The sequence below is a fragment of the Pseudophryne corroboree genome, unplaced genomic scaffold, assembly GCF_028390025.1.
Source record: "Pseudophryne corroboree isolate aPseCor3 unplaced genomic scaffold, aPseCor3.hap2 scaffold_1003, whole genome shotgun sequence".
Classification (NCBI taxonomy): Eukaryota; Metazoa; Chordata; class Amphibia; order Anura; family Myobatrachidae; genus Pseudophryne; species Pseudophryne corroboree.
The window spans coordinates 17,255-35,470 of record NW_026967630.1 but is presented as its reverse complement, the minus strand read 5'-3'; the positions used below and the strand labels follow the sequence as shown (position 1 = coordinate 35,470).

General features: G+C 46.3%; 17 non-coding genes and 3 pseudogenes across 17 annotated transcripts; 12 read left to right on the top strand and 8 right to left on the bottom strand.

Moving 5' to 3' along the window:
• Positions 1–6,131: 6,131 nt before the first annotated feature.
• On the top strand, positions 6,132–6,295 carry LOC134987417 (U1 spliceosomal RNA). The gene has a single exon (XR_010193073.1). It is a non-coding gene; the product is annotated as a U1 spliceosomal RNA (small nuclear RNA).
• Positions 6,296–6,447: 152 nt separating this feature from the next.
• Positions 6,448–6,583, top strand: LOC134987460 (U1 spliceosomal RNA; annotated as a pseudogene).
• Positions 6,584–7,284: 701 nt separating this feature from the next.
• On the top strand, positions 7,285–7,448 carry LOC134987430 (U1 spliceosomal RNA). Its single transcript, XR_010193087.1, has one exon. It is a non-coding gene; the product is annotated as a U1 spliceosomal RNA (small nuclear RNA).
• A 152-nt stretch (positions 7,449–7,600) lies between these two features.
• Positions 7,601–7,763, top strand: LOC134987456 (U1 spliceosomal RNA). The gene has a single exon (XR_010193113.1). It is a non-coding gene; the product is annotated as a U1 spliceosomal RNA (small nuclear RNA).
• Positions 7,764–8,437: 674 nt separating this feature from the next.
• On the top strand, positions 8,438–8,601 carry LOC134987428 (U1 spliceosomal RNA). The gene has a single exon (XR_010193086.1). It is a non-coding gene; the product is annotated as a U1 spliceosomal RNA (small nuclear RNA).
• A 151-nt stretch (positions 8,602–8,752) lies between these two features.
• On the top strand, positions 8,753–8,915 carry LOC134987437 (U1 spliceosomal RNA). The gene has a single exon (XR_010193095.1). It is a non-coding gene; the product is annotated as a U1 spliceosomal RNA (small nuclear RNA).
• Positions 8,916–9,589: 674 nt separating this feature from the next.
• LOC134987421 (U1 spliceosomal RNA) lies at positions 9,590–9,753 on the top strand. The gene has a single exon (XR_010193079.1). It is a non-coding gene; the product is annotated as a U1 spliceosomal RNA (small nuclear RNA).
• Positions 9,754–9,905: 152 nt separating this feature from the next.
• LOC134987398 (U1 spliceosomal RNA) lies at positions 9,906–10,068 on the top strand. Its single transcript, XR_010193059.1, has one exon. It is a non-coding gene; the product is annotated as a U1 spliceosomal RNA (small nuclear RNA).
• Positions 10,069–10,742: 674 nt separating this feature from the next.
• Positions 10,743–10,906, top strand: LOC134987416 (U1 spliceosomal RNA). Its single transcript, XR_010193072.1, has one exon. It is a non-coding gene; the product is annotated as a U1 spliceosomal RNA (small nuclear RNA).
• Positions 10,907–11,058: 152 nt separating this feature from the next.
• LOC134987464 (U1 spliceosomal RNA) lies at positions 11,059–11,194 on the top strand (annotated as a pseudogene).
• Positions 11,195–12,049: 855 nt separating this feature from the next.
• Positions 12,050–12,212, bottom strand: LOC134987439 (U1 spliceosomal RNA). Its single transcript, XR_010193097.1, has one exon. It is a non-coding gene; the product is annotated as a U1 spliceosomal RNA (small nuclear RNA).
• Positions 12,213–12,680: 468 nt separating this feature from the next.
• LOC134987452 (U1 spliceosomal RNA) lies at positions 12,681–12,843 on the top strand. Its single transcript, XR_010193109.1, has one exon. It is a non-coding gene; the product is annotated as a U1 spliceosomal RNA (small nuclear RNA).
• An 828-nt stretch (positions 12,844–13,671) lies between these two features.
• Positions 13,672–13,834, bottom strand: LOC134987447 (U1 spliceosomal RNA). The gene has a single exon (XR_010193105.1). It is a non-coding gene; the product is annotated as a U1 spliceosomal RNA (small nuclear RNA).
• Positions 13,835–13,986: 152 nt separating this feature from the next.
• On the bottom strand, positions 13,987–14,150 carry LOC134987397 (U1 spliceosomal RNA). Its single transcript, XR_010193057.1, has one exon. It is a non-coding gene; the product is annotated as a U1 spliceosomal RNA (small nuclear RNA).
• A 674-nt stretch (positions 14,151–14,824) lies between these two features.
• On the bottom strand, positions 14,825–14,987 carry LOC134987443 (U1 spliceosomal RNA). Its single transcript, XR_010193100.1, has one exon. It is a non-coding gene; the product is annotated as a U1 spliceosomal RNA (small nuclear RNA).
• Positions 14,988–15,129: 142 nt separating this feature from the next.
• LOC134987424 (U1 spliceosomal RNA) lies at positions 15,130–15,293 on the bottom strand. The gene has a single exon (XR_010193082.1). It is a non-coding gene; the product is annotated as a U1 spliceosomal RNA (small nuclear RNA).
• Positions 15,294–15,967: 674 nt separating this feature from the next.
• LOC134987450 (U1 spliceosomal RNA) lies at positions 15,968–16,130 on the bottom strand. The gene has a single exon (XR_010193108.1). It is a non-coding gene; the product is annotated as a U1 spliceosomal RNA (small nuclear RNA).
• A 468-nt stretch (positions 16,131–16,598) lies between these two features.
• On the top strand, positions 16,599–16,761 carry LOC134987438 (U1 spliceosomal RNA). Its single transcript, XR_010193096.1, has one exon. It is a non-coding gene; the product is annotated as a U1 spliceosomal RNA (small nuclear RNA).
• Positions 16,762–17,616: 855 nt separating this feature from the next.
• On the bottom strand, positions 17,617–17,752 carry LOC134987463 (U1 spliceosomal RNA; annotated as a pseudogene).
• A 152-nt stretch (positions 17,753–17,904) lies between these two features.
• Positions 17,905–18,068, bottom strand: LOC134987415 (U1 spliceosomal RNA). Its single transcript, XR_010193071.1, has one exon. It is a non-coding gene; the product is annotated as a U1 spliceosomal RNA (small nuclear RNA).
• Positions 18,069–18,216: the final 148 nt, after the last annotated feature.

Here is an 18,216-nt window from a genome sequence, read left to right as displayed (position 1 = left end):
CTTCATCTACACGTTATAGCCCTGCATTTTCCAATGCCTATCTCTTTGCAAAAGAGAGATATCGGCAAGGAAAAGCTGCATTGTACTTTTGCATTTTTCTCCCAAACGAAAGACACTAGAATGAAAATTTTAAAGTCTCCTGTTAGTGCTTCATCTACACGTTATAGCCCTGAATTTTCCAATGCCTATCTCTTTGCAAAAGAGAGATATCGGCAAGGAAAAGCTGTATTGTGCCTTTGCATTTTTCTCCCAAACGAAAGACACTAGAATGAAAATGTTAAAGCCTACTGTTAGTGCTTCATCTACACGTTATAGCCCTGAATTTTCCAATGCCTAGCTCTTTGCAAAAGAGAGATATCGGCAAGGAAAAGCTGTATTGTACCTTTGCATTTTTCTCCCAAACGAAGTACACTAGAATGAAAATTTTAAAGCCTCCTGTTAGTGCTTCATCTACACGTTATAGCCCTGAATTTTCCAATGCCTATCTCTTTGCAAAAGAGAGATATCGGCAAGGAAATGCTGTATTGTACCTTTGCATTTTTCTCCCAAACGAAAGACACTAGAATGAAAATTTTAAAGCCTCCTGTTAGTGCTTCATCTACACGTTATAGCCCTGCATTTTCCAATGCCTATCTCTTTGCAAAAGAGAGATATCGGCAAGGAAAAGCTGCATTGTACTTTTGCATTTTTCTCCCAAACGAAAGACACTAGAATGAAAATTTTAAAGCCTCCTGTTAGTGCTTCATCTACACGTTATAGCCCTGAATTTTCCAATGCCTAGCTCTTTGCAAAAGAGAGATATCGGCAAGGAAAAACTGTATTGTACCTTTGCATTTTTCTCCCAAACGAAAGACACTAGAATGAAAATTTTAAAGCCTCCTGTTAGTGCTTCATCTACACGTTATAGCCCTGAATTTTCCAATGCCTATCTCTTTGCAAAAGAGAGATATCAGCAAGGAAAAGCTGTATTGTACCTTTGCATTTTTCTCCCAAACGAAGGACACTAGAATGAAAATTTTAAAGCCTCCTATTAGTGCTTCATCTACACGTTATAGCCCTGAATTTTCCAATGCCTATCTCTTTGCAAAAGAGAGATATCGGCAAGGAAAAACTGTATTGTACCTTTGCATTTTTCTCCCAAACGAAAGACACTAAAATGAAAATTTTAAAGCCTCCTGTTAGTGCTTCATCTACACGTTATAGCCCTGAATTTTCCAATGCCTATCTCTTTGCAAAAGAGAGATATCGGCAAGGAAAAGCTGTATTGTACCTTTGCATTTTTCTCCCAAACGAAAGATACTAGAATGAAAATTTTAAATCCTACTGTTAGTGCTTCATCTGCACGTTATAGCCCTGAATTTTCCAATGCCTAGCTCTTTGCAAAAGAGAGATATCGGCAAGGAAAAGCTGTATTGTACCTTTGCATTTTTCTCCCAAACGAAAGACACTAGAATGAAAATTTTAAAGCCTACTGTTAGTGCTTCATCTACACGTTATAGCCCTGAATTTTCCAATGCCTAGCTCTTTGCAAAAGAGAGATATCGGCAAGGAAAAGCTGTATTGTACCTTTGCATTTTTCTCCCAAACGAAAGACACTAGAATGAAAATTTTAAAGCCTCCTGTTAGTGCTTCATCTACACGTTATAGCCCTGAATTTTCCAATGCCTATCTCTTTTCAAAAGAGAGATATCGGCAAGGAAAAGATGTATTGTACCTTTGCATTTTTCTCCCAAACGAAGGATACTAGAATGAAAATGTTAAAGCCTCCTATTAGTGCTTCATCTACACGTTATAGCCCTGAATTTTCCAATGCCTATCTCTTTGCAAAAGAGAGATATCGGCAAGGAAAAGTGTATTGTACTTTTGCATTTTTCTCCCAAACGAAAGACACTAGAATGATAATTTTAAAGCCTCCTGTTAGTGCTTCATCTACACGTTATAGCCCTGCATTTTCCAATGCCTATCTCTTTGCAAAAGAGAGATATCGGCAAGGAAAAGCTGCATTGTACTTTTGCATTTTTCTCCCAAACGAAAGACACTAGAATGAAAATTTTAAAGTCTCCTGTTAGTGCTTCATCTACACGTTATAGCCCTGAATTTTCCAATGCCTATCTCTTTGCAAAAGAGAGATATCGGCAAGGAAAAGCTGTATTGTGCCTTTGCATTTTTCTCCCAAACGAAAGACACTAGAATGAAAATGTTAAAGCCTACTGTTAGTGCTTCATCTACACGTTATAGCCCTGAATTTTCCAATGCCTAGCTCTTTGCAAAAGAGAGATATCGGCAAGGAAAAGCTGTATTGTACCTTTGCATTTTTCTCCCAAACGAAGTACACTAGAATGAAAATTTTAAAGCCTCCTGTTAGTGCTTCATCTACACGTTATAGCCCTGAATTTTCCAATGCCTATCTCTTTGCAAAAGAGAGATATCGGCAAGGAAATGCTGTATTGTACCTTTGCATTTTTCTCCCAAACGAAAGACACTAGAATGAAAATTTTAAAGCCTCCTGTTAGTGCTTCATCTACACGTTATAGCCCTGCATTTTCCAATGCCTATCTCTTTGCAAAAGAGAGATATCGGCAAGGAAAAGCTGCATTGTACTTTTGCATTTTTCTCCCAAACGAAAGACACTAGAATGAAAATTTTAAAGCCTCCTGTTAGTGCTTCATCTACACGTTATAGCCCTGAATTTTCCAATGCCTAGCTCTTTGCAAAAGAGAGATATTGGCAAGGAAAAGCTGTATTGTACCTTTGCATTTTTCTCCCAAACGAAAGACACTAGAATGAAAATTTTAAAGCCTCCTGTTAGTGCTTCATCTACACGTTATAGCCCTGAATTTTCCAATGCCTATCTCTTTGCAAAAGAGAGATATCGGCAAGGAAAAGCTGTATTGTACCTTTGCTTTTTTCTCCCAAACGAAAGACACTAGAATGAAAATTTTAAAGCCTCCTATTAGTGCTTCATCTACACGTTATAGCCCTGAATTTTCCAATGCCTATCTCTTTGCAAAAGAGAGATATCGGCAAGGAAAAGCTGCATTGTACTTTTGCATTTTTCTCCCAAACGAAAGACACTAGAATGAAAATTTTAAAGCCTCCTGTTAGTGCTTCATCTACACGTTATAGCCCTGAATTTTCCAATGCCTAGCTCTTTGCAAAAGAGAGATATTGGCAAGGAAAAGCTGTATTGTACCTTTGCATTTTTCTCCCAAACGAAAGACACTAGAATGAAAATTTAAAAGCCTCCTGTTAGTGCTTCATGTACGCGGTATAGCCCTGAATTTTCCAATGCCTAGCTCTTTGCAAAAGAGAGATATCGGCAAGGAAAAGCTGTATTGTACCTTTGCATTTTTCTCCCAAACGAAAGACACTAGAATGAAAATTTTAAAGCCTCCTGTTAGTGCTTCATCTACACGTTATAGCCCTGAATTTTCCAATGCCTATCTCTTTGCAAAAGAGAGATATCGGCAAGGAAATGCTGTATTGTACCTTTGCATTTTTCTCCCAAACGAAAGACACTAGAATGAAAATTTTAAAGCCTCCTGTTAGTGCTTCATCTACACGTTATAGCCCTGCATTTTCCAATGCCTATCTCTTTGCAAAAGAGAGATATCGGCAAGGAAAAGCTGCATTGTACTTTTGCATTTTTCTCCCAAACGAAAGACACTAGAATGAAAATTTTAAAGCCTCCTGTTAGTGCTTCATCTACACGTTATAGCCCTGAATTTTCCAATGCCTATCTCTTTGCAAAAGAGAGATATCGGCAAGGAAAAACTGTATTGTACCTTTGCATTTTTCTCCCAAACGAAAGACACTAGAATGAAAATTTTAAAGCCTCCTGTTAGTGCTTCATCTACACGTTATAGCCCTGAATTTTCCAATGCCTATCTCTTTGCAAAAGAGAGATATCGGCAAGGAAAAGCAGTATTGTACCTTTGCATTTTTCTCCCAAACGAAGGACACTAGAATGAAAATTTTAAAGCCTCCTATTAGTGCTTCATCTACACGTTATAGCCCTGAATTTTCCAATGCCTATCTCTTTGCAAAAGAGAGATATCGGCAAGGAAAAGCTGTATTGTACCTTTGCATTTTTCTCCCAAATGAAGTACACTAGAATGAAAATGTTAAAGCCTCCTGTTAGTGCTTCATCTACACGTTATAGCCCTGAATTTTCCAATGCCTATCTCTTTGCAAAAGAGAGATATCGGCAAGGAAAAGCTGTATTGTACCTTTGCATTTTTCTCCCAAACGAAAGACACTAGAATGAAAATTTTAAAGCCTCCTGTTAGTGCTTCATCTACACGTTATAGCCCTGAATTTTCCAATGCCTATCTCTTTGCAAAAGAGATATATCGGCAAGGAAATGCTGTATTGTACCTTTGCATTTTTCTCCCAAACGAAAGACACTAGAATGAAAATTTTAAAGCCTCCTGTTAGTGCTTCATCTACACGTTATAGCCCTGCATTTTCCAATGCCTATCTCTTTGCAAAAGAGAGATATCGGCAAGGAAAAGCTGCATTGTACTTTTGCATTTTTCTCCCAAACGAAAGACACTAGAATGAAAATTTTAAAGCCTCCTGTTAGTGCTTCATCTACACGTTATAGCCCTGAATTTTCCAATGCCTAGCTCTTTGCAAAAGAGAGATATTGGCAAGGAAAAGCTGTATTGTACCTTTGCATTTTTCTCCCAAACGAAAGACACTAGAATGAAAATTTTAAAGCCTACTGTTAGTGCTTCATCTACACGTTATAGCCCTGAATTTTCCAATGCCTAGCTCTTTGCAAAAGAGAGATATCGGCAAGGAAAAGCTGTATTGTACCTTTGCATTTTTCTCCCAAACGAAAGACACTAGAATGAAAATTTTAAAGCCTCCTGTTAGTGCTTCATCTACACGTTATAGCCCTGAATTTTCCAATGCCTATCTCTTTGCAAAAGAGAGATATCGGCAAGGAAAAGCTGTATTGTACCTTTGCTTTTTTCTCCCAAACGAAAGACACTAGAATGAAAATTTTAAAGCCTCCTATTAGTGCTTCATCTACACGTTATAGCCCTGAATTTTCCAATGCCTATCTCTTTGCAAAAGAGAGATATCGGCAAGGAAAAGCTGCATTGTACTTTTGCATTTTTCTCCCAAACGAAAGACACTAGAATGAAAATTTTAAAGCCTCCTGCTAGTGCTTCATCTACACGTTATAGCCCTGAATTTTCCAATGCCTAGCTCTTTGCAAAAGAGAGATATTGGCAAGGAAAAGCTGTATTGTACCTTTGCATTTTTCTCCCAAACGAAAGACACTAGAATGAAAATTTAAAAGCCTCCTGTTAGTGCTTCATCTACACGGTATAGCCCTGAATTTTCCAATGCCTAGCTCTTTACAAAAGAGAGATATTGGCAAGGAAAAGCTGTATTGTACCTTTGCATTTTTCTCCCAAACGAAAGACACTAGAATGAAAATTTAAAAGCCTCCTGTTAGTGCTTCATCTACACGGTATAGCCCTGAATTTTCCAATGCCTAGCTCTTTGCAAAAGAGAGATATCGGCAAGGAAAAGCTGTATTGTACCTTTGCATTTTTCTCCCAAACGAAAGACACTAGAATGCAAACTACAGGTAGTGCTGCAGGGCCCACACCCTTTTACTTGCCTTACAGAGCAGCTCTGGAGCTGTTACAGTGCCCAGCTGCTGCAAGAAATCAGCTTGAATGCTTCAGGGGATGGGGCATGGCCAACATGAGCCCCACACCAAAGGAGGGGGGAGGTGTTTAATGCGAACTAGGGGTCATCCAAGCACTGCAAAAGGCCGCCATGCCCTGCATGCCCCTTTTCTCTTTTCATATGCAGATGAGGGTTCCAGTCAACTTTGGCCCACTGCTTGGATAACATCACCGTATGCAAATCCGTCTACTGCAGACCTTCCCCCAGGAGTGCTTGTACTAGTTGTTGCATATGGTTTGATATTTGATGGTGCTTCAGTATTAGGCAGCCTTCCGCCCTCCCATGTTCATCTGAAAAGATGTGGTCTCCCTGCAGTTGTTGTCCCCAGATGAGAGTTCACTTGTGCTGCCTCAGTTGAATCTCCTTTACTTGACAGAGATGTGCCTGAGCAGCTGCCCTCACCAGCCCTATCCCAAATCATACTTATTTTGCATAGGAGATACCATGGTCATGAAGATTGTTCTCCAAGGGTGAGGTTCATTCATTGCATTCTGGGTATGCTGACCCCTGTGATTTTCCCAAATGTGGGAAACTCGACTGCATTATTTGTGGTAGTGGGGGACTGTGTTTGTGCTTTCCTCTGGTCAGCTCTGGTAAAAGTCAGATTTCTTTGTCTCAGATCTTCCTCTAGCCTTGTTCTTCTTTCGAGAGTTCCCTTGTGCTGCCTCAGTTGGATCTCTTTCACTTGACAGGGGGGTGCCCGAACAGCGACCCTCCCCAGCTCTAGCCCAACTCCTACTTACCTGCCAGGTGAGATACTATGATCATGAAGGTGCTTCTCCCAGGGCAAGGCTCAACCATTGCACTCTGGGTGTGCTGCTCCTGCGATTTCCCCAAATGTGGGAAACTTGACTGCATAATTTGTGTTTCCCCTCGTCGGCTCTCGTATAATTCAGATCTCTTTGTCTCAGGTCTCTCTCCAGCCTAGTTTGCTGTCTGTTTCCACTTCTCTTTTCTTCAGCCGCTCCCTTCTATACCCTTGTGCACTATCCTGACTTCTCCTCCCGTCTGCTTACTTTGTGCCTTCCAATGCACAATGCAAACTACAGGTAGTGCTGCAGGGCCCACACCCTTTTACTTGCCTTACAGAGCAGCTCTGGAGCTGTTACAGTGCCCAGCTGCTGCAAGAAATCAGCTTGAATGCTTCAGGGGCTGGGGCATAGCCAACATGAGCCCCACACCAAAGGAGGGTGGAGGTGTTTAATGCAAACTAGGGGTCAGCCAAGCGCCGCAAAAGGCCACCATGCCCTGCACGCCCCTTTTCTCTTTTCATATGCAGATGAGGGTTGAAGCCAACTTTGACCCACTGCTTGGATGACATCACCATATGCAAATCCATCTGCGGCAGGCCTTCCCCCAGGAATGCTTGCACTAGTTGTTGCATTTGGTTTGTTGTTTGGGGGTGCTTCAGTATTAGGCAGCCTTCTGCCCTCCCATGTTCATCTGAAAATATATGTTCTCCCTGCAGTTGTTGTCCCAAGATGAGAGTTCCCTTGTGCTGCCTCAGTTGAATCTCCTTTACTTGACAGAGATGTGCATGAGCAGCGGCCCTCCCCAGCCCTATTCCAAATCATACTTATTTTGCATAGGAGATACCATGGTCATGAAGATTTTTCTCCCAGGGTGAGGTTCATTCATTGCATTTTGGGTATGCTGACCCCTGTGATTTCCCCAAATGTGGGAAACTTGACTGCATTATTTGTGGTAGTGGGAGACTGTGTTTGTGCTTTCCTCTGGTCAGCTCTGGTAAAAGTCAGATTTCTTTGTCTCAGATTTTCCTTTAGCCTTGTTCTTTTTTCGAGAGTTCCCTTGTGCTGCCTCAGTTGGATCTCCTTCACTTTACAGGGGGGTACCCGAGCAGCGACCCTCCCCAGCTCTAGCCCAACTCCTACTTACCTGCCAGGTGAGATACTATGATCATGAAGGTGCTTCTCCCAGGGCAAGGCTCACCCATTGTACTCTGGGTGTGCTGCTCCTGTGATTTCCCCAAATGTGGGAAACTTGACTGCATAATTTGTGTTTCCCCTGGTCGGCTCTCGTATAATTCAGATCTCTTTGTCTCAGGTCTCTCTCCAGCCTAGTTTGCTGTCTGTTTCCACTTCTCTTTTCTTCAGCCGCTCCCTTCTATACCCTTGTGCACTATCCTGACTTCTCCTCCCGTCTGCTTACTTTGTGCCTTCCAATGCACAATGCAAACTACAGGTAGTGCTGCAGGGCCCACACCCTTTTACTTGCCTTACAGAGCAGCTCTGGAGCTGTTACAGTGCCCAGCTGCTGCAAGAAATCAGCTTGAATGCTTCAGGGGATGGGGCATGGCCAACATGAGCCCCACACCAAAGGAGGGTGGAGGTGTTTAATGCGAACTAGGGGTCATCCAAGCACCGCAAAAGGCCGCCATGCCCTGCACGCCCCTTTTCTCTTTTCATATGCAGATGAGGGTTGAAGCCAACTTTGACCCACTGCTTGGATGACATCACCGTATGCAAATCCATCTTCTGCAGAACTTCCCCCAGGAATGCTTGCACTAGTTGTTGCATTTGGTTTGTTGTTTGGGGGTGCTTCAGTATTAGGCAGCCTTCTGCCCTCCCATGTTCATCTGAAAATATGTGTTCTCCCTGCAGTTGTTGTCCCCAGATGAGAGTTCCCTTGTGCTGCCTCAGTTGAATCTCCTTTACTTGACAGAGATGTGCCTGAGCAGCGGCCCTCCCCAGCTCTATCCCAAATCATACTTATTTTGCATAGGAGATACCATGGTCATGAAGATTATTCTCCCAGGGTGAGGTTCATTCATTGCATTATGGGTATGCTGACCCCTGTGATTTCCCCAAATGTGGGAAACTCGACTGCTTTATTTGTGGTAGTGGGGGACTGTGTTTGTGTTTTCCTCTGGTCAGCTCTGGTAAAAGTCAGATTTCTTTGTTCAGATCTTCCTCTAGCCTTGTTCTTCTTTCGAGAGTTCCCTTGTGCTGCCTCAGTTGGATCTCCTTCACTTGACAGGGGGGTGCCCAAGCAGAGACCCTCCCCAGCTCTAGCCCAACTCCTACTTACCTGCCAGGTGAGATACTATGATCATGAAGGTGCTTCTCCCAGGGCAAGGCTCACCCATTGCACTCTGGGTGTGCTGCCCCTGCGATTTCCCCAAATGTGGGAAACTTGACTGCATAATTTGTGTTTCCCCTGGTCGGCTCTCGTGTAATTCAGATCTCTTTGTCTCAGGTCTCTCTCCAACCTAGTTTGCTGTCTGTTTCCACTTCTCTTTTCTTCAGCCGCTCCCTTCTATACCCTTGTGCACTATCCTGACTTCTCCTCCCGTCTGCTTACTTTGTGCCTTCCAATGCACAATGCAAACTACAGGTAGTGCTGCAGGGCCCACACCCTTTTACTTGCCTTACAGAGCAGCTCTGGAGATGTTACAGTGCCCAGCTGCTGCAAGAAATCAGCTTGAATGCTTCAGGGGATGGGGCATGGCCAACATGAGCCCCACACCAAAGGAGGGTGGAGGTGTTTAATGCGAACTAGGGGTCATCCAAGCACCGCAAAAGGCCGCCATGCCCTGCACGCTCCTTTTCTCTTTTCATATGCAGATGAGGGTTGAAGCCAACTTTGACCCACTGCTTGGATGACATCACCGTATGCAAATCCGTCTTCTGCAGAACTTCCCCCAGGAATGCTTGCACTAGTTGTTGCATTTGGTTTGTTGTTTGGGGGTGCTTCAGTATTAGGCAGCCTTCTGCCCTCCCATGTTCATCTGAAAATATGTGTTCTCCCTGCAGTTGTTGTCCCCAGATGAGAGTTCCCTTGTGCTGCCTCAGTTGAATCTCCTTTACTTGACAGAGATGTGCATGAGCAGCGGCCCTCCCCAGCCCTATTCCAAATCATACTTATTTTGCATAGGAGATACCATGGTCATGAAGATTGTTCTCCCAGGGTGAGGTTCATTCATTGCATTTTGGGTATGCTGACCCCTGTGATTTCCCCAAATGTGGGAAACTTGACTGCATTATTTGTGGTAGTGGGGGACTGTGTTTGTGCTTTCCTCTGGTCAGCTCTGGTAAAAGTCAGATTTCTTTGTCTCAGATTTTCCTCTAGCCTTGTTCTTCTTTCGAGAGTTCCCTTGTGCTGCCTCAGTTGGATCTCCTTCAGTTTACAGGGGGGTACCCGAGCAGCGATCCTCCCCAGCTCTAGCCCAACTCCTACTTACCTGCCAGGTGAGATACTATGATCATGAAGGTGCTTCTCCCAGGGCAAGGCTCACCCATTGCACTCTAGGTGTGCTGCTCCTGCGATTTCCCCAAATGTGGGAAACTTGACTGCATAATTTGTGTTTCCCCTGGTCGGCTCTCGTATAATTCAGATCTCTTTGTCTCAGGTCTCTCTCCAGCCTAGTTTGCTGTCTGTTTCCACTTCTCTTTTCTTGAGCCGCTCCCTTCTATGCCCTTGCGCACTATCCTGACTTCTCCTCCTGTCTGCTTACTTTGTGCCTTCCAACGCACAATGCGAACTACAGGTAGTGCTGCAGGGCCCACACCCTTTTACTTGCCTTACAGAGCAGCTCTGGAGCTGTTACAGTGCCCAGCTGCTGCAAGAAATCAGCTTGAATGCTTCAGGGGCTGGGGCATAGCCAACATGAGCCCCACACCAAAGGAGGGTGGAGGTGTTTAATGCAAACTAGGGGTCAGCCAAGTGCCGCAAAAGGCCACCATGCCCTGCACGCCCCTTTTCTCTTTTCATATGCAGACGAGGGTTGAAGCCAACTTTGACCCACTGCTTGGATGACATCACCATATGCAAATCCATCTGCGGCAGGCCTTCCCCCAGGAATGCTTGCACTAGTTGTTGCATTTGGTTTGTTGTTTGGGGGTGCTTCAGTATTAGGCAGCTTTCTGCCCTCCCATGTTCATCTGAAAATATATGTTCTCCCTGCAGTTGTTGTCCCCAGATGAGAGTTCCCTTGTGCTGCCTCAGTTGAATCTCCTTTACTTGACAGAGATGTGCATGAGCAGCGGCCCTCCCCAGCCCTATTCCAAATCATACTTATTTTGCATAGGAGATACCATGGTCATGAAGATTTTTCTCCCAGGGTGAGGTTCATTCATTGCATTTTGGGTATGCTGACCCCTGTGATTTCCCCAAATGTGGGAAACTCAACTGCATTATTTGTGGTAGTGGGGGACTGTGTTTGTGCTTTCCTCTGGTCAGCTCTAGTAAAAGTCAGATTTCTTTGTCTCACATTTTCCTCTAGCCTTGTTCTTCTTTCGAGAGTTCCCTTGTGCTGCCTTTGTTGGATCTCCTTCACTTTACAGGGGGGTACCCGAGCAGCGACCCTCCCCAGCTCTAGCCCAACTCCTACTTACCTGCCAGGTGAGATACTATGATCATTAAGGTGCTTCTCCCAGGGCAAGGCTCACCCATTGTACTCTGGGTGTGCTGCTCCTGCGATTTCCCCAAATGTGGGAAACTTGACTGCATAATTTGTGTTTCCCCTCGTCGGCTCTCGTATAATTCAGATCTCTTTGTCTCAGGTCTCTCTCCAGCCTAGTTTGCTGTCTGTTTCCACTTCTCTTTTCTTCAGCCGCTCCCTTCTATACCCTTGTGCACTATCCTGACTTCTCCTCCCGTCTGCTTACTTTGTGCCTTCCAATGCACAATGCAAACTACAGGTAGTGCTGCAGGGCCCACACCCTTTTACTTGCCTTACAGAGCAGCTCTGGAGCTGTTACAGTGCCCAGCTGCTGCAAGAAATCAGCTTGAATGCTTCAGGGGCTGGGGCATAGCCAACATCAGCCCCACACCGAAGGAGGGTGGAGGTGTTTAATGCAAACTAGGGGTCAGTCAAGCGCCGCAAAAGGCCACCATGCCCTGCACGCCCCTTTTCTGTTTTCATATGCAGATGAGGGTTGAAGCCAACTTTGACCCACTGCTTGGATGACATCACCATATGCAAATCCATCTGCGGCAGGCCTTCCCCCAGGAATGCTTGCACTAGTTGTTGCATTTGGTTTGTTGTTTGGGGGTGCTTCAGTATTAGGCAGCCTTCTGCTGCACCCTGCTTTGGTGTGGGGCTCATGTTGGCCATGCCCCATCCCCTGAAGCTTTCAAGCAGATTTCTTGCAGCAGCTGGGCACTGTAACAGCTCAAGAGCTGCTCTGTAAGGCAAGTAAAAGGGTGTGGGCCCTGCAGCACTACCTGTAGTTTGCATTGTGCATTGGAAGGCACAAAGTAAGCAGACGGGAGGAGAAGTCAGGATAGTGCACAAGGGTATAGAAGGGAGCGGCTGAAGAAAAGAGAAGTGGAAACAGACAGCAAACTAGGCTGGAGAGAGATCTGAGACAAAGAGATCTGAATTATACGATAGCCGACCAGGGGAAACACAAATTATGCAGTCAAGTTTCCCACATTTGGGGAAATCGCAGGGGCAGCACACCCAGAGTGCAATGGGTGAGCCTTGCCCTGGGAGAAGCACCTTCATGATCATAGTATCTCACCTGGCAGGTAAGTATGAGTTGGGCTAGAGCTGGGGAGGGTCGCTGCTCGGGCACCCCCCTGTTAAGTGAAGGAGATCCAACTGAGGCAGCACAAGGGAACTCTCAAAAGAAGAACAAGGCTAGAGGAAGATCTGAAACAAAGAAATCTGACTTTTACCAGAGCTGACCAGAAGAAAACACAAACACAGTCCCCCACTACCACAAATAAAGCAGTCGAGGTGAGGTTCATTCATTGCATTTTGGGTATGCTGACCCCTGTGATTTCCCCAAATGTGGGAAACTCGACTGCTTTATTTGTGGTAGTGGGGGACTGTGTTTGTGTTTTCTTCTGGTCAGCTCTGGTAAAAGTCAGATTTCTTTGTTTCAGATCTTCCTCTAGCCTTGTTCTTCTTTTGAGAGTTCCCTTGTGCTGCCTCAGTTGGATCTCCTTCACTTAACAGGGGGGTGCCCGAGCAGCGACCCTCCCCAGCTCTAGCCCAACTCCTACTTACCTGCCAGGTGAGATACTATGATCATGAAGGTGCTTCTCCCAGGGCAAGGCTCACCCATTGCACTCTGGGTGTGCAGCCCCTGCGATTTCCCCAAATGTGGGAAACTTGACTGCATAATTTGTGTTTCCCCTGGTCGGCTCTCGTATAATTCAGATCTCTTTGTCTCAGATCTCTCTCCAGCCTAGTTTGCTGTCTGTTTCCACTTCTCTTTTCTTCAGCCGCTCCCTTCTATACCCTTGTGCACTATCCTGACTTCTCCTCCCGTCTGCTTACTTTGTGCCTTCCAATGCACAATGCAAACTACAGGTAGTGCTGCAGGGCCCACACCCTTTTACTTGCCTTACAGAGCAGCTCTGGAGCTGTTACAGTGCCCAGCTGCTGCAAGAAATCTGCTTGAATGCTTCAGGGGATGGGACATGGCCAACATGAGCCCCACACCAAAGGAGGGTGGAGCAGAAGGCTGACTAATACTGAAGCACCCCCAAACAACAAACCAAATGCAACAACTAGTGCAAGCATTCCTGGGGGAAGGCCTGCCGCAGATGGATTTGCATATGGTGATGTCATCCAAGCAGTGGGTCAAAGTTGGCTTCAACCCTCGTCTGCATATGAAAACAGAAAAGGGGCGTGCAGGGCATGGTGGCCTTTTGCGGCGCTTGACCGACCCCTAGTTTGCATTAAACACCTCCACCCTCCTTCGGTGTGGGGCTCATGTTGGCTATGCCCCAGCCCCTGAAGCATTCAAGCTGATTTCTTGCAGCAGCTGGGCACTTTAACAGCTCCAGAGCTGCTCTGTAAGGCAAGTAAAAGGGTGTGGGCCCTGCAGCACTACCTGTAGTTTGCATTGTGCATTGGAAGGCACAAAGTAAGCAGACGGGAGGAGAAGTCAGGATAGTGCACAAGGGTATAGAAGGGAGCGGCTGAAGAAAAGAGAAGTGGAAACAGACAGCAAACTAGGCTGGAGAGAGACCTGAGACAAAGAGATCTGAATTATACGAGAGCCGACCAGGGGAAACACAAATTATGCAGTCAAGTTTCCCACATTTGGGGAAATCGCAGGAGCAGCACACCCAGAGTGCAATGGGTGAGCCTTGCCCTGGGAGAAGCACCTTCATGATCATAGTATCTCACCTGGCAGGTAAGTAGGAGTTGGGCTAGAGCTGGGGAGGGTCGCTGCTCGGGTACCCCCCTGTCAAGTGAAGGAGATCCAACTGAGGCAGCACAAGGGAACTCTCGAAAGAAGAACAAGGCAAGAGGAAAATCTGAGACAAAGAAATCTGACTTTTACCAGAGCTGACCAGAGGAAAGCACAAACACAGTCCCCCACTACCACAAATAATGCAGTTGAGTTTCCCACATTTGGGGAAATCACAGGGGTCAGCATACCCAAAATGCAATGAATGAACCTCACCCTGGGAGAACAATCTTCATGACCATGGTATCTCCTATGCAAAATAAGTATGATTTGGAATAGGGCTGGGGAGGGCCGCTGCTCATGCACATCTCTGTCAAGTAAAGGAGATTCAACTGAGGCAGCACAAGGGAACTCTCATCTGGGGACAACAACTGCAGGGAGAACACATATTTTCAGATGAACATGGGAGGGCAGAAGGCTGCCTAATACTGAAGCACCCCCAAACAACAAACCAAATGCAACAACTAGTGCAAGCATTCCTGGGGGAAGTTCTGCAGAAGACGGATTTGCATACGGTGATGTCATACAAGCAGTGGGTCAAAGTTGGCTTCAACCCTCATCTGCATATGAAAAGAGAAAAGGGGCGTGCAGGGCATGGCGGCCTTTTGCGGTGCTTGGATGACCCCTAGTTCGCATTAAACACCTCCACCCTCCTTTGGTGTGGGGCTCATGTTGGCCATGCCCCATCCCCTGAAGCATTCAAGCAGATTTCTTGCAGCAGCTGGGCACTGTAACAGCTCCAGAGCTGCTCTGTAAGGCAAGTAAAAGGGTGTGGGCCCTGCAGCACTACCTGTAGTTTGCATTGTGCATTGGAAGGCACAAAGTAAGCAGACGGGAGGAGAAGTCAGGATAGTGCACAAGGGTATAGAAGGGAGCGGCTGAAGAAAAGAGAAGTGGAAACAGACAGCAAACTAGGCTGGAGAGAGACCTGAGACAAAGAGATCTGAATTATACGAGAGCCGACCAGGGGAAACACAAATTATGCAGTCAAGTTTCCCACATTTGGGGAAATCGCAGGGGCAGCACACCCAGAGTGCAATGGGTGAGCCTTGCCCTGGGAGAAGCACCTTCATGATCATAGTATCTCACCTGGCAGGTAAGTAGGAGTTGGGCTAGAGCTGGGGAGGGTCTCTGCTCGGGCACCCCCCTGTCAAGTGAAGGAGATCCAACTGAGGCAGCACAAGGGAACTCTCAAAAGAAGAACAAGGCTCTGAAACAAAGAAATCTGACTTTTACCAGAGCTGACCAGAGGAAAACACAAACACAGTCCCCCACTACCACAAATAAAGCAGTCGAGTTTCCCACATTTGGGGAAATCACAGGGGTCAGCATACCCAGAATGCAATGAATGAACCTCACCCTGGGAGAATAATCTTCATGACCATGGTATCTCCTATGCAAAATAAGTATGATTTGGGATAGAGCTGGGGAGGGCCGCTGCTCAGGCACATCTCTGTCAAGTTAAGGAGATTCAACTGAGGCAGCACAAGGGAACTCTCATCTAGGGACAACAACTGCAGGGAGAACACATATTTTCAGATGAACATGGGAGGGCAGACGGCTGCCTAATACTGAAGCACCCCCAAACAACAAACCAAATGCAACAACTAGTGCAAGCATTCCTGGGGGAAGGCCTGCCGCAGATGGATTTGCATATGGTGATGTCATCCAAGCAGTGGGTCAAAGTTGGCTTCAACCCTCGTCTGCATATGAAAACAGAAAAGGGGCGTGCAGGGCATGGTGGCCTTTTGCTGCGCTTGTCTGACCCCTAGTTTGCATTAAACACCTCCACCCTTCTTCGGTGTGGGGCTCATGTTGGCTATGCCCCAGCCCCTGAAGCATTCAAGCTGATTTCTTGCAGCAGCTTGGCACTGCAACAGCTCCAGAGCTGCTCTGTAAGGCAAGTAAAAGGGTGTGGGCCCTGCAGCACTACCTGTAGTTTGCATTGTGCATTGGAAGGCACAAAGTAAGCAGACGGGAGGAGAAGTCAGGATAGTGCACAAGGGTATAGAAGGGAGCGGCTGAAGAAAAGAGAAGTGGAAACAGACAGCAAACTAGGCTGGAGAGAGATCTGAGACAAAGAGATCTGAATTATACGAGAGCCGACCAGGGGAAACACAAATTATGCAGTCAAGTTTCCCACATTTGGGGAAATCGCAGGGGCTGCACACCCAGAGTGCAATGGGTGAGCCTTGCCCTGGGAGAAGCACCTTCATGATCATAGTATCTCACCTGGCAGGTAAGTAGGAGTTGGGCTAGAGCTGGGGAGGGTCGCTGCTCGGGCACCCCCCTGTTAAGTGAAGGAGATCCAACTGAGGCAGCACAAGGGAACTCTCAAAAGAAGAACAAGGCTAGAGGAAGATCTGAAACAAAGAAATCTGACTTTTACCAGAGCTGACCAGAAGAAAACACAAACACAGTCCCCCACTACCACAAATAAAGCAGTCGAGTTTCCCACATTTGGGGAAATCACAGGGGTCAGCATACCCAAAATGCAATGAATGAACCTCACCTCGACTGCTTTATTTGTGGTAGTGGGGGACTGTGTTTGTGTTTTCTTCTGGTCAGCTCTGGTAAAAGTCAGATTTCTTTGTTTCAGATCTTCCTCTAGCCTTGTTCTTCTTTTGAGAGTTCCCTTGTGCTGCCTCAGTTGGATCTCCTTCACTTAACAGGGGGGTGCCCGAGCAGCGACCCTCCCCAGCTCTAGCCCAACTCATACTTACCTGCCAGGTGAGATACTATGATCATGAAGGTGCTTCTCCCAGGGCAAGGCTCACCCATTGCACTCTGGGTGTGCTGCCCCTGCGATTTCCCCAAATGTGGGAAACTTGACTGCATAATTTGTGTTTCCCCTGGTCGGCTATCGTATAATTCAGATCTCTTTGTCTCAGATCTCTCTCCAGCCTAGTTTGCTGTCTGTTTCCACTTCTCTTTTCTTCAGCCGCTCCCTTCTATACCCTTGTGCACTATCCTGACTTCTCCTCCCGTCTGCTTACTTTGTGCCTTCCAATGCACAATGCAAACTACAGGTAGTGCTGCAGGGCCCACACCCTTTTACTTGCCTTACAGAGCAGCTCTTGAGCTGTTACAGTGCCCAGCTGCTGCAAGAAATCTGCTTGAAAGCTTCAGGGGATGGGGCATGGCCAACATGAGCCCCACACCAAAGCAGGGTGCAGCAGAAGGCTGCCTAATACTGAAGCACCCCCAAACAACAAACCAAATGCAACAACTAGTGCAAGCATTCCTGGGGGAAGGCCTGCCGCAGATGGATTTGCATATGGTGATGTCATCCAAGCAGTGGGTCAAAGTTGGCTTCAACCCTCATCTGCATATGAAAACAGAAAAGGGGCGTGCAGGGCATGGTGGCCTTTTGCGGCGCTTGACTGACCCCTAGTTTGCATTAAACACCTCCACCCTCCTTCGGTGTGGGGCTGATGTTGGCTATGCCCCAGCCCCTGAAGCATTCAAGCTGATTTCTTGCAGCAGCTGGGCACTGTAACAGCTCCAGAGCTGCTCTGTAAGGCAAGTAAAAGGGTGTGGGCCCTGCAGCACTACCTGTAGTTTGCATTGTGCATTGGAAGGCACAAAGTAAGCAGACGGGAGGAGAAGTCAGGATAGTGCACAAGGGTATAGAAGGGAGCGGCTGAAGAAAAGAGAAGTGGAAACAGACAGCAAACTAGGCTGGAGAGAGACCTGAGACAAAGAGATCTGAATTATACGAGAGCCGACGAGGGGAAACACAAATTATGCAGTCAAGTTTCCCACATTTGGGGAAATCGCAGGAGCAGCACACCCAGAGTACAATGGGTGAGCCTTGCCCTGGGAGAAGCACCTTAATGATCATAGTATCTCACCTGGCAGGTAAGTAGGAGTTGGGCTAGAGCTGGGGAGGGTCGCTGCTCGGGTACCCCCCTGTAAAGTGAAGGAGATCCAACAAAGGCAGCACAAGGGAACTCTCGAAAGAAGAACAAGGCTAGAGGAAAATGTGAGACAAAGAAATCTGACTTTTACTAGAGCTGACCAGAGGAAAGCACAAACACAGTCCCCCACTACCACAAATAATGCAGTTGAGTTTCCCACATTTGGGGAAATCACAGGGGTCAGCATACCCAAAATGCAATGAATGAACCTCACCCTGGGAGAAAAATCTTCATGACCATGGTATCTCCTATGCAAAATAAGTATGATTTGGAATAGGGCTGGGGAGGGCCGCTGCTCATGCACATCTCTGTCAAGTAAAGGAGATTCAACTGAGGCAGCACAAGGGAACTCTCATCTGGGGACAACAACTGCAGGGAGAACATATATTTTCAGATGAACATGGGAGGGCAGA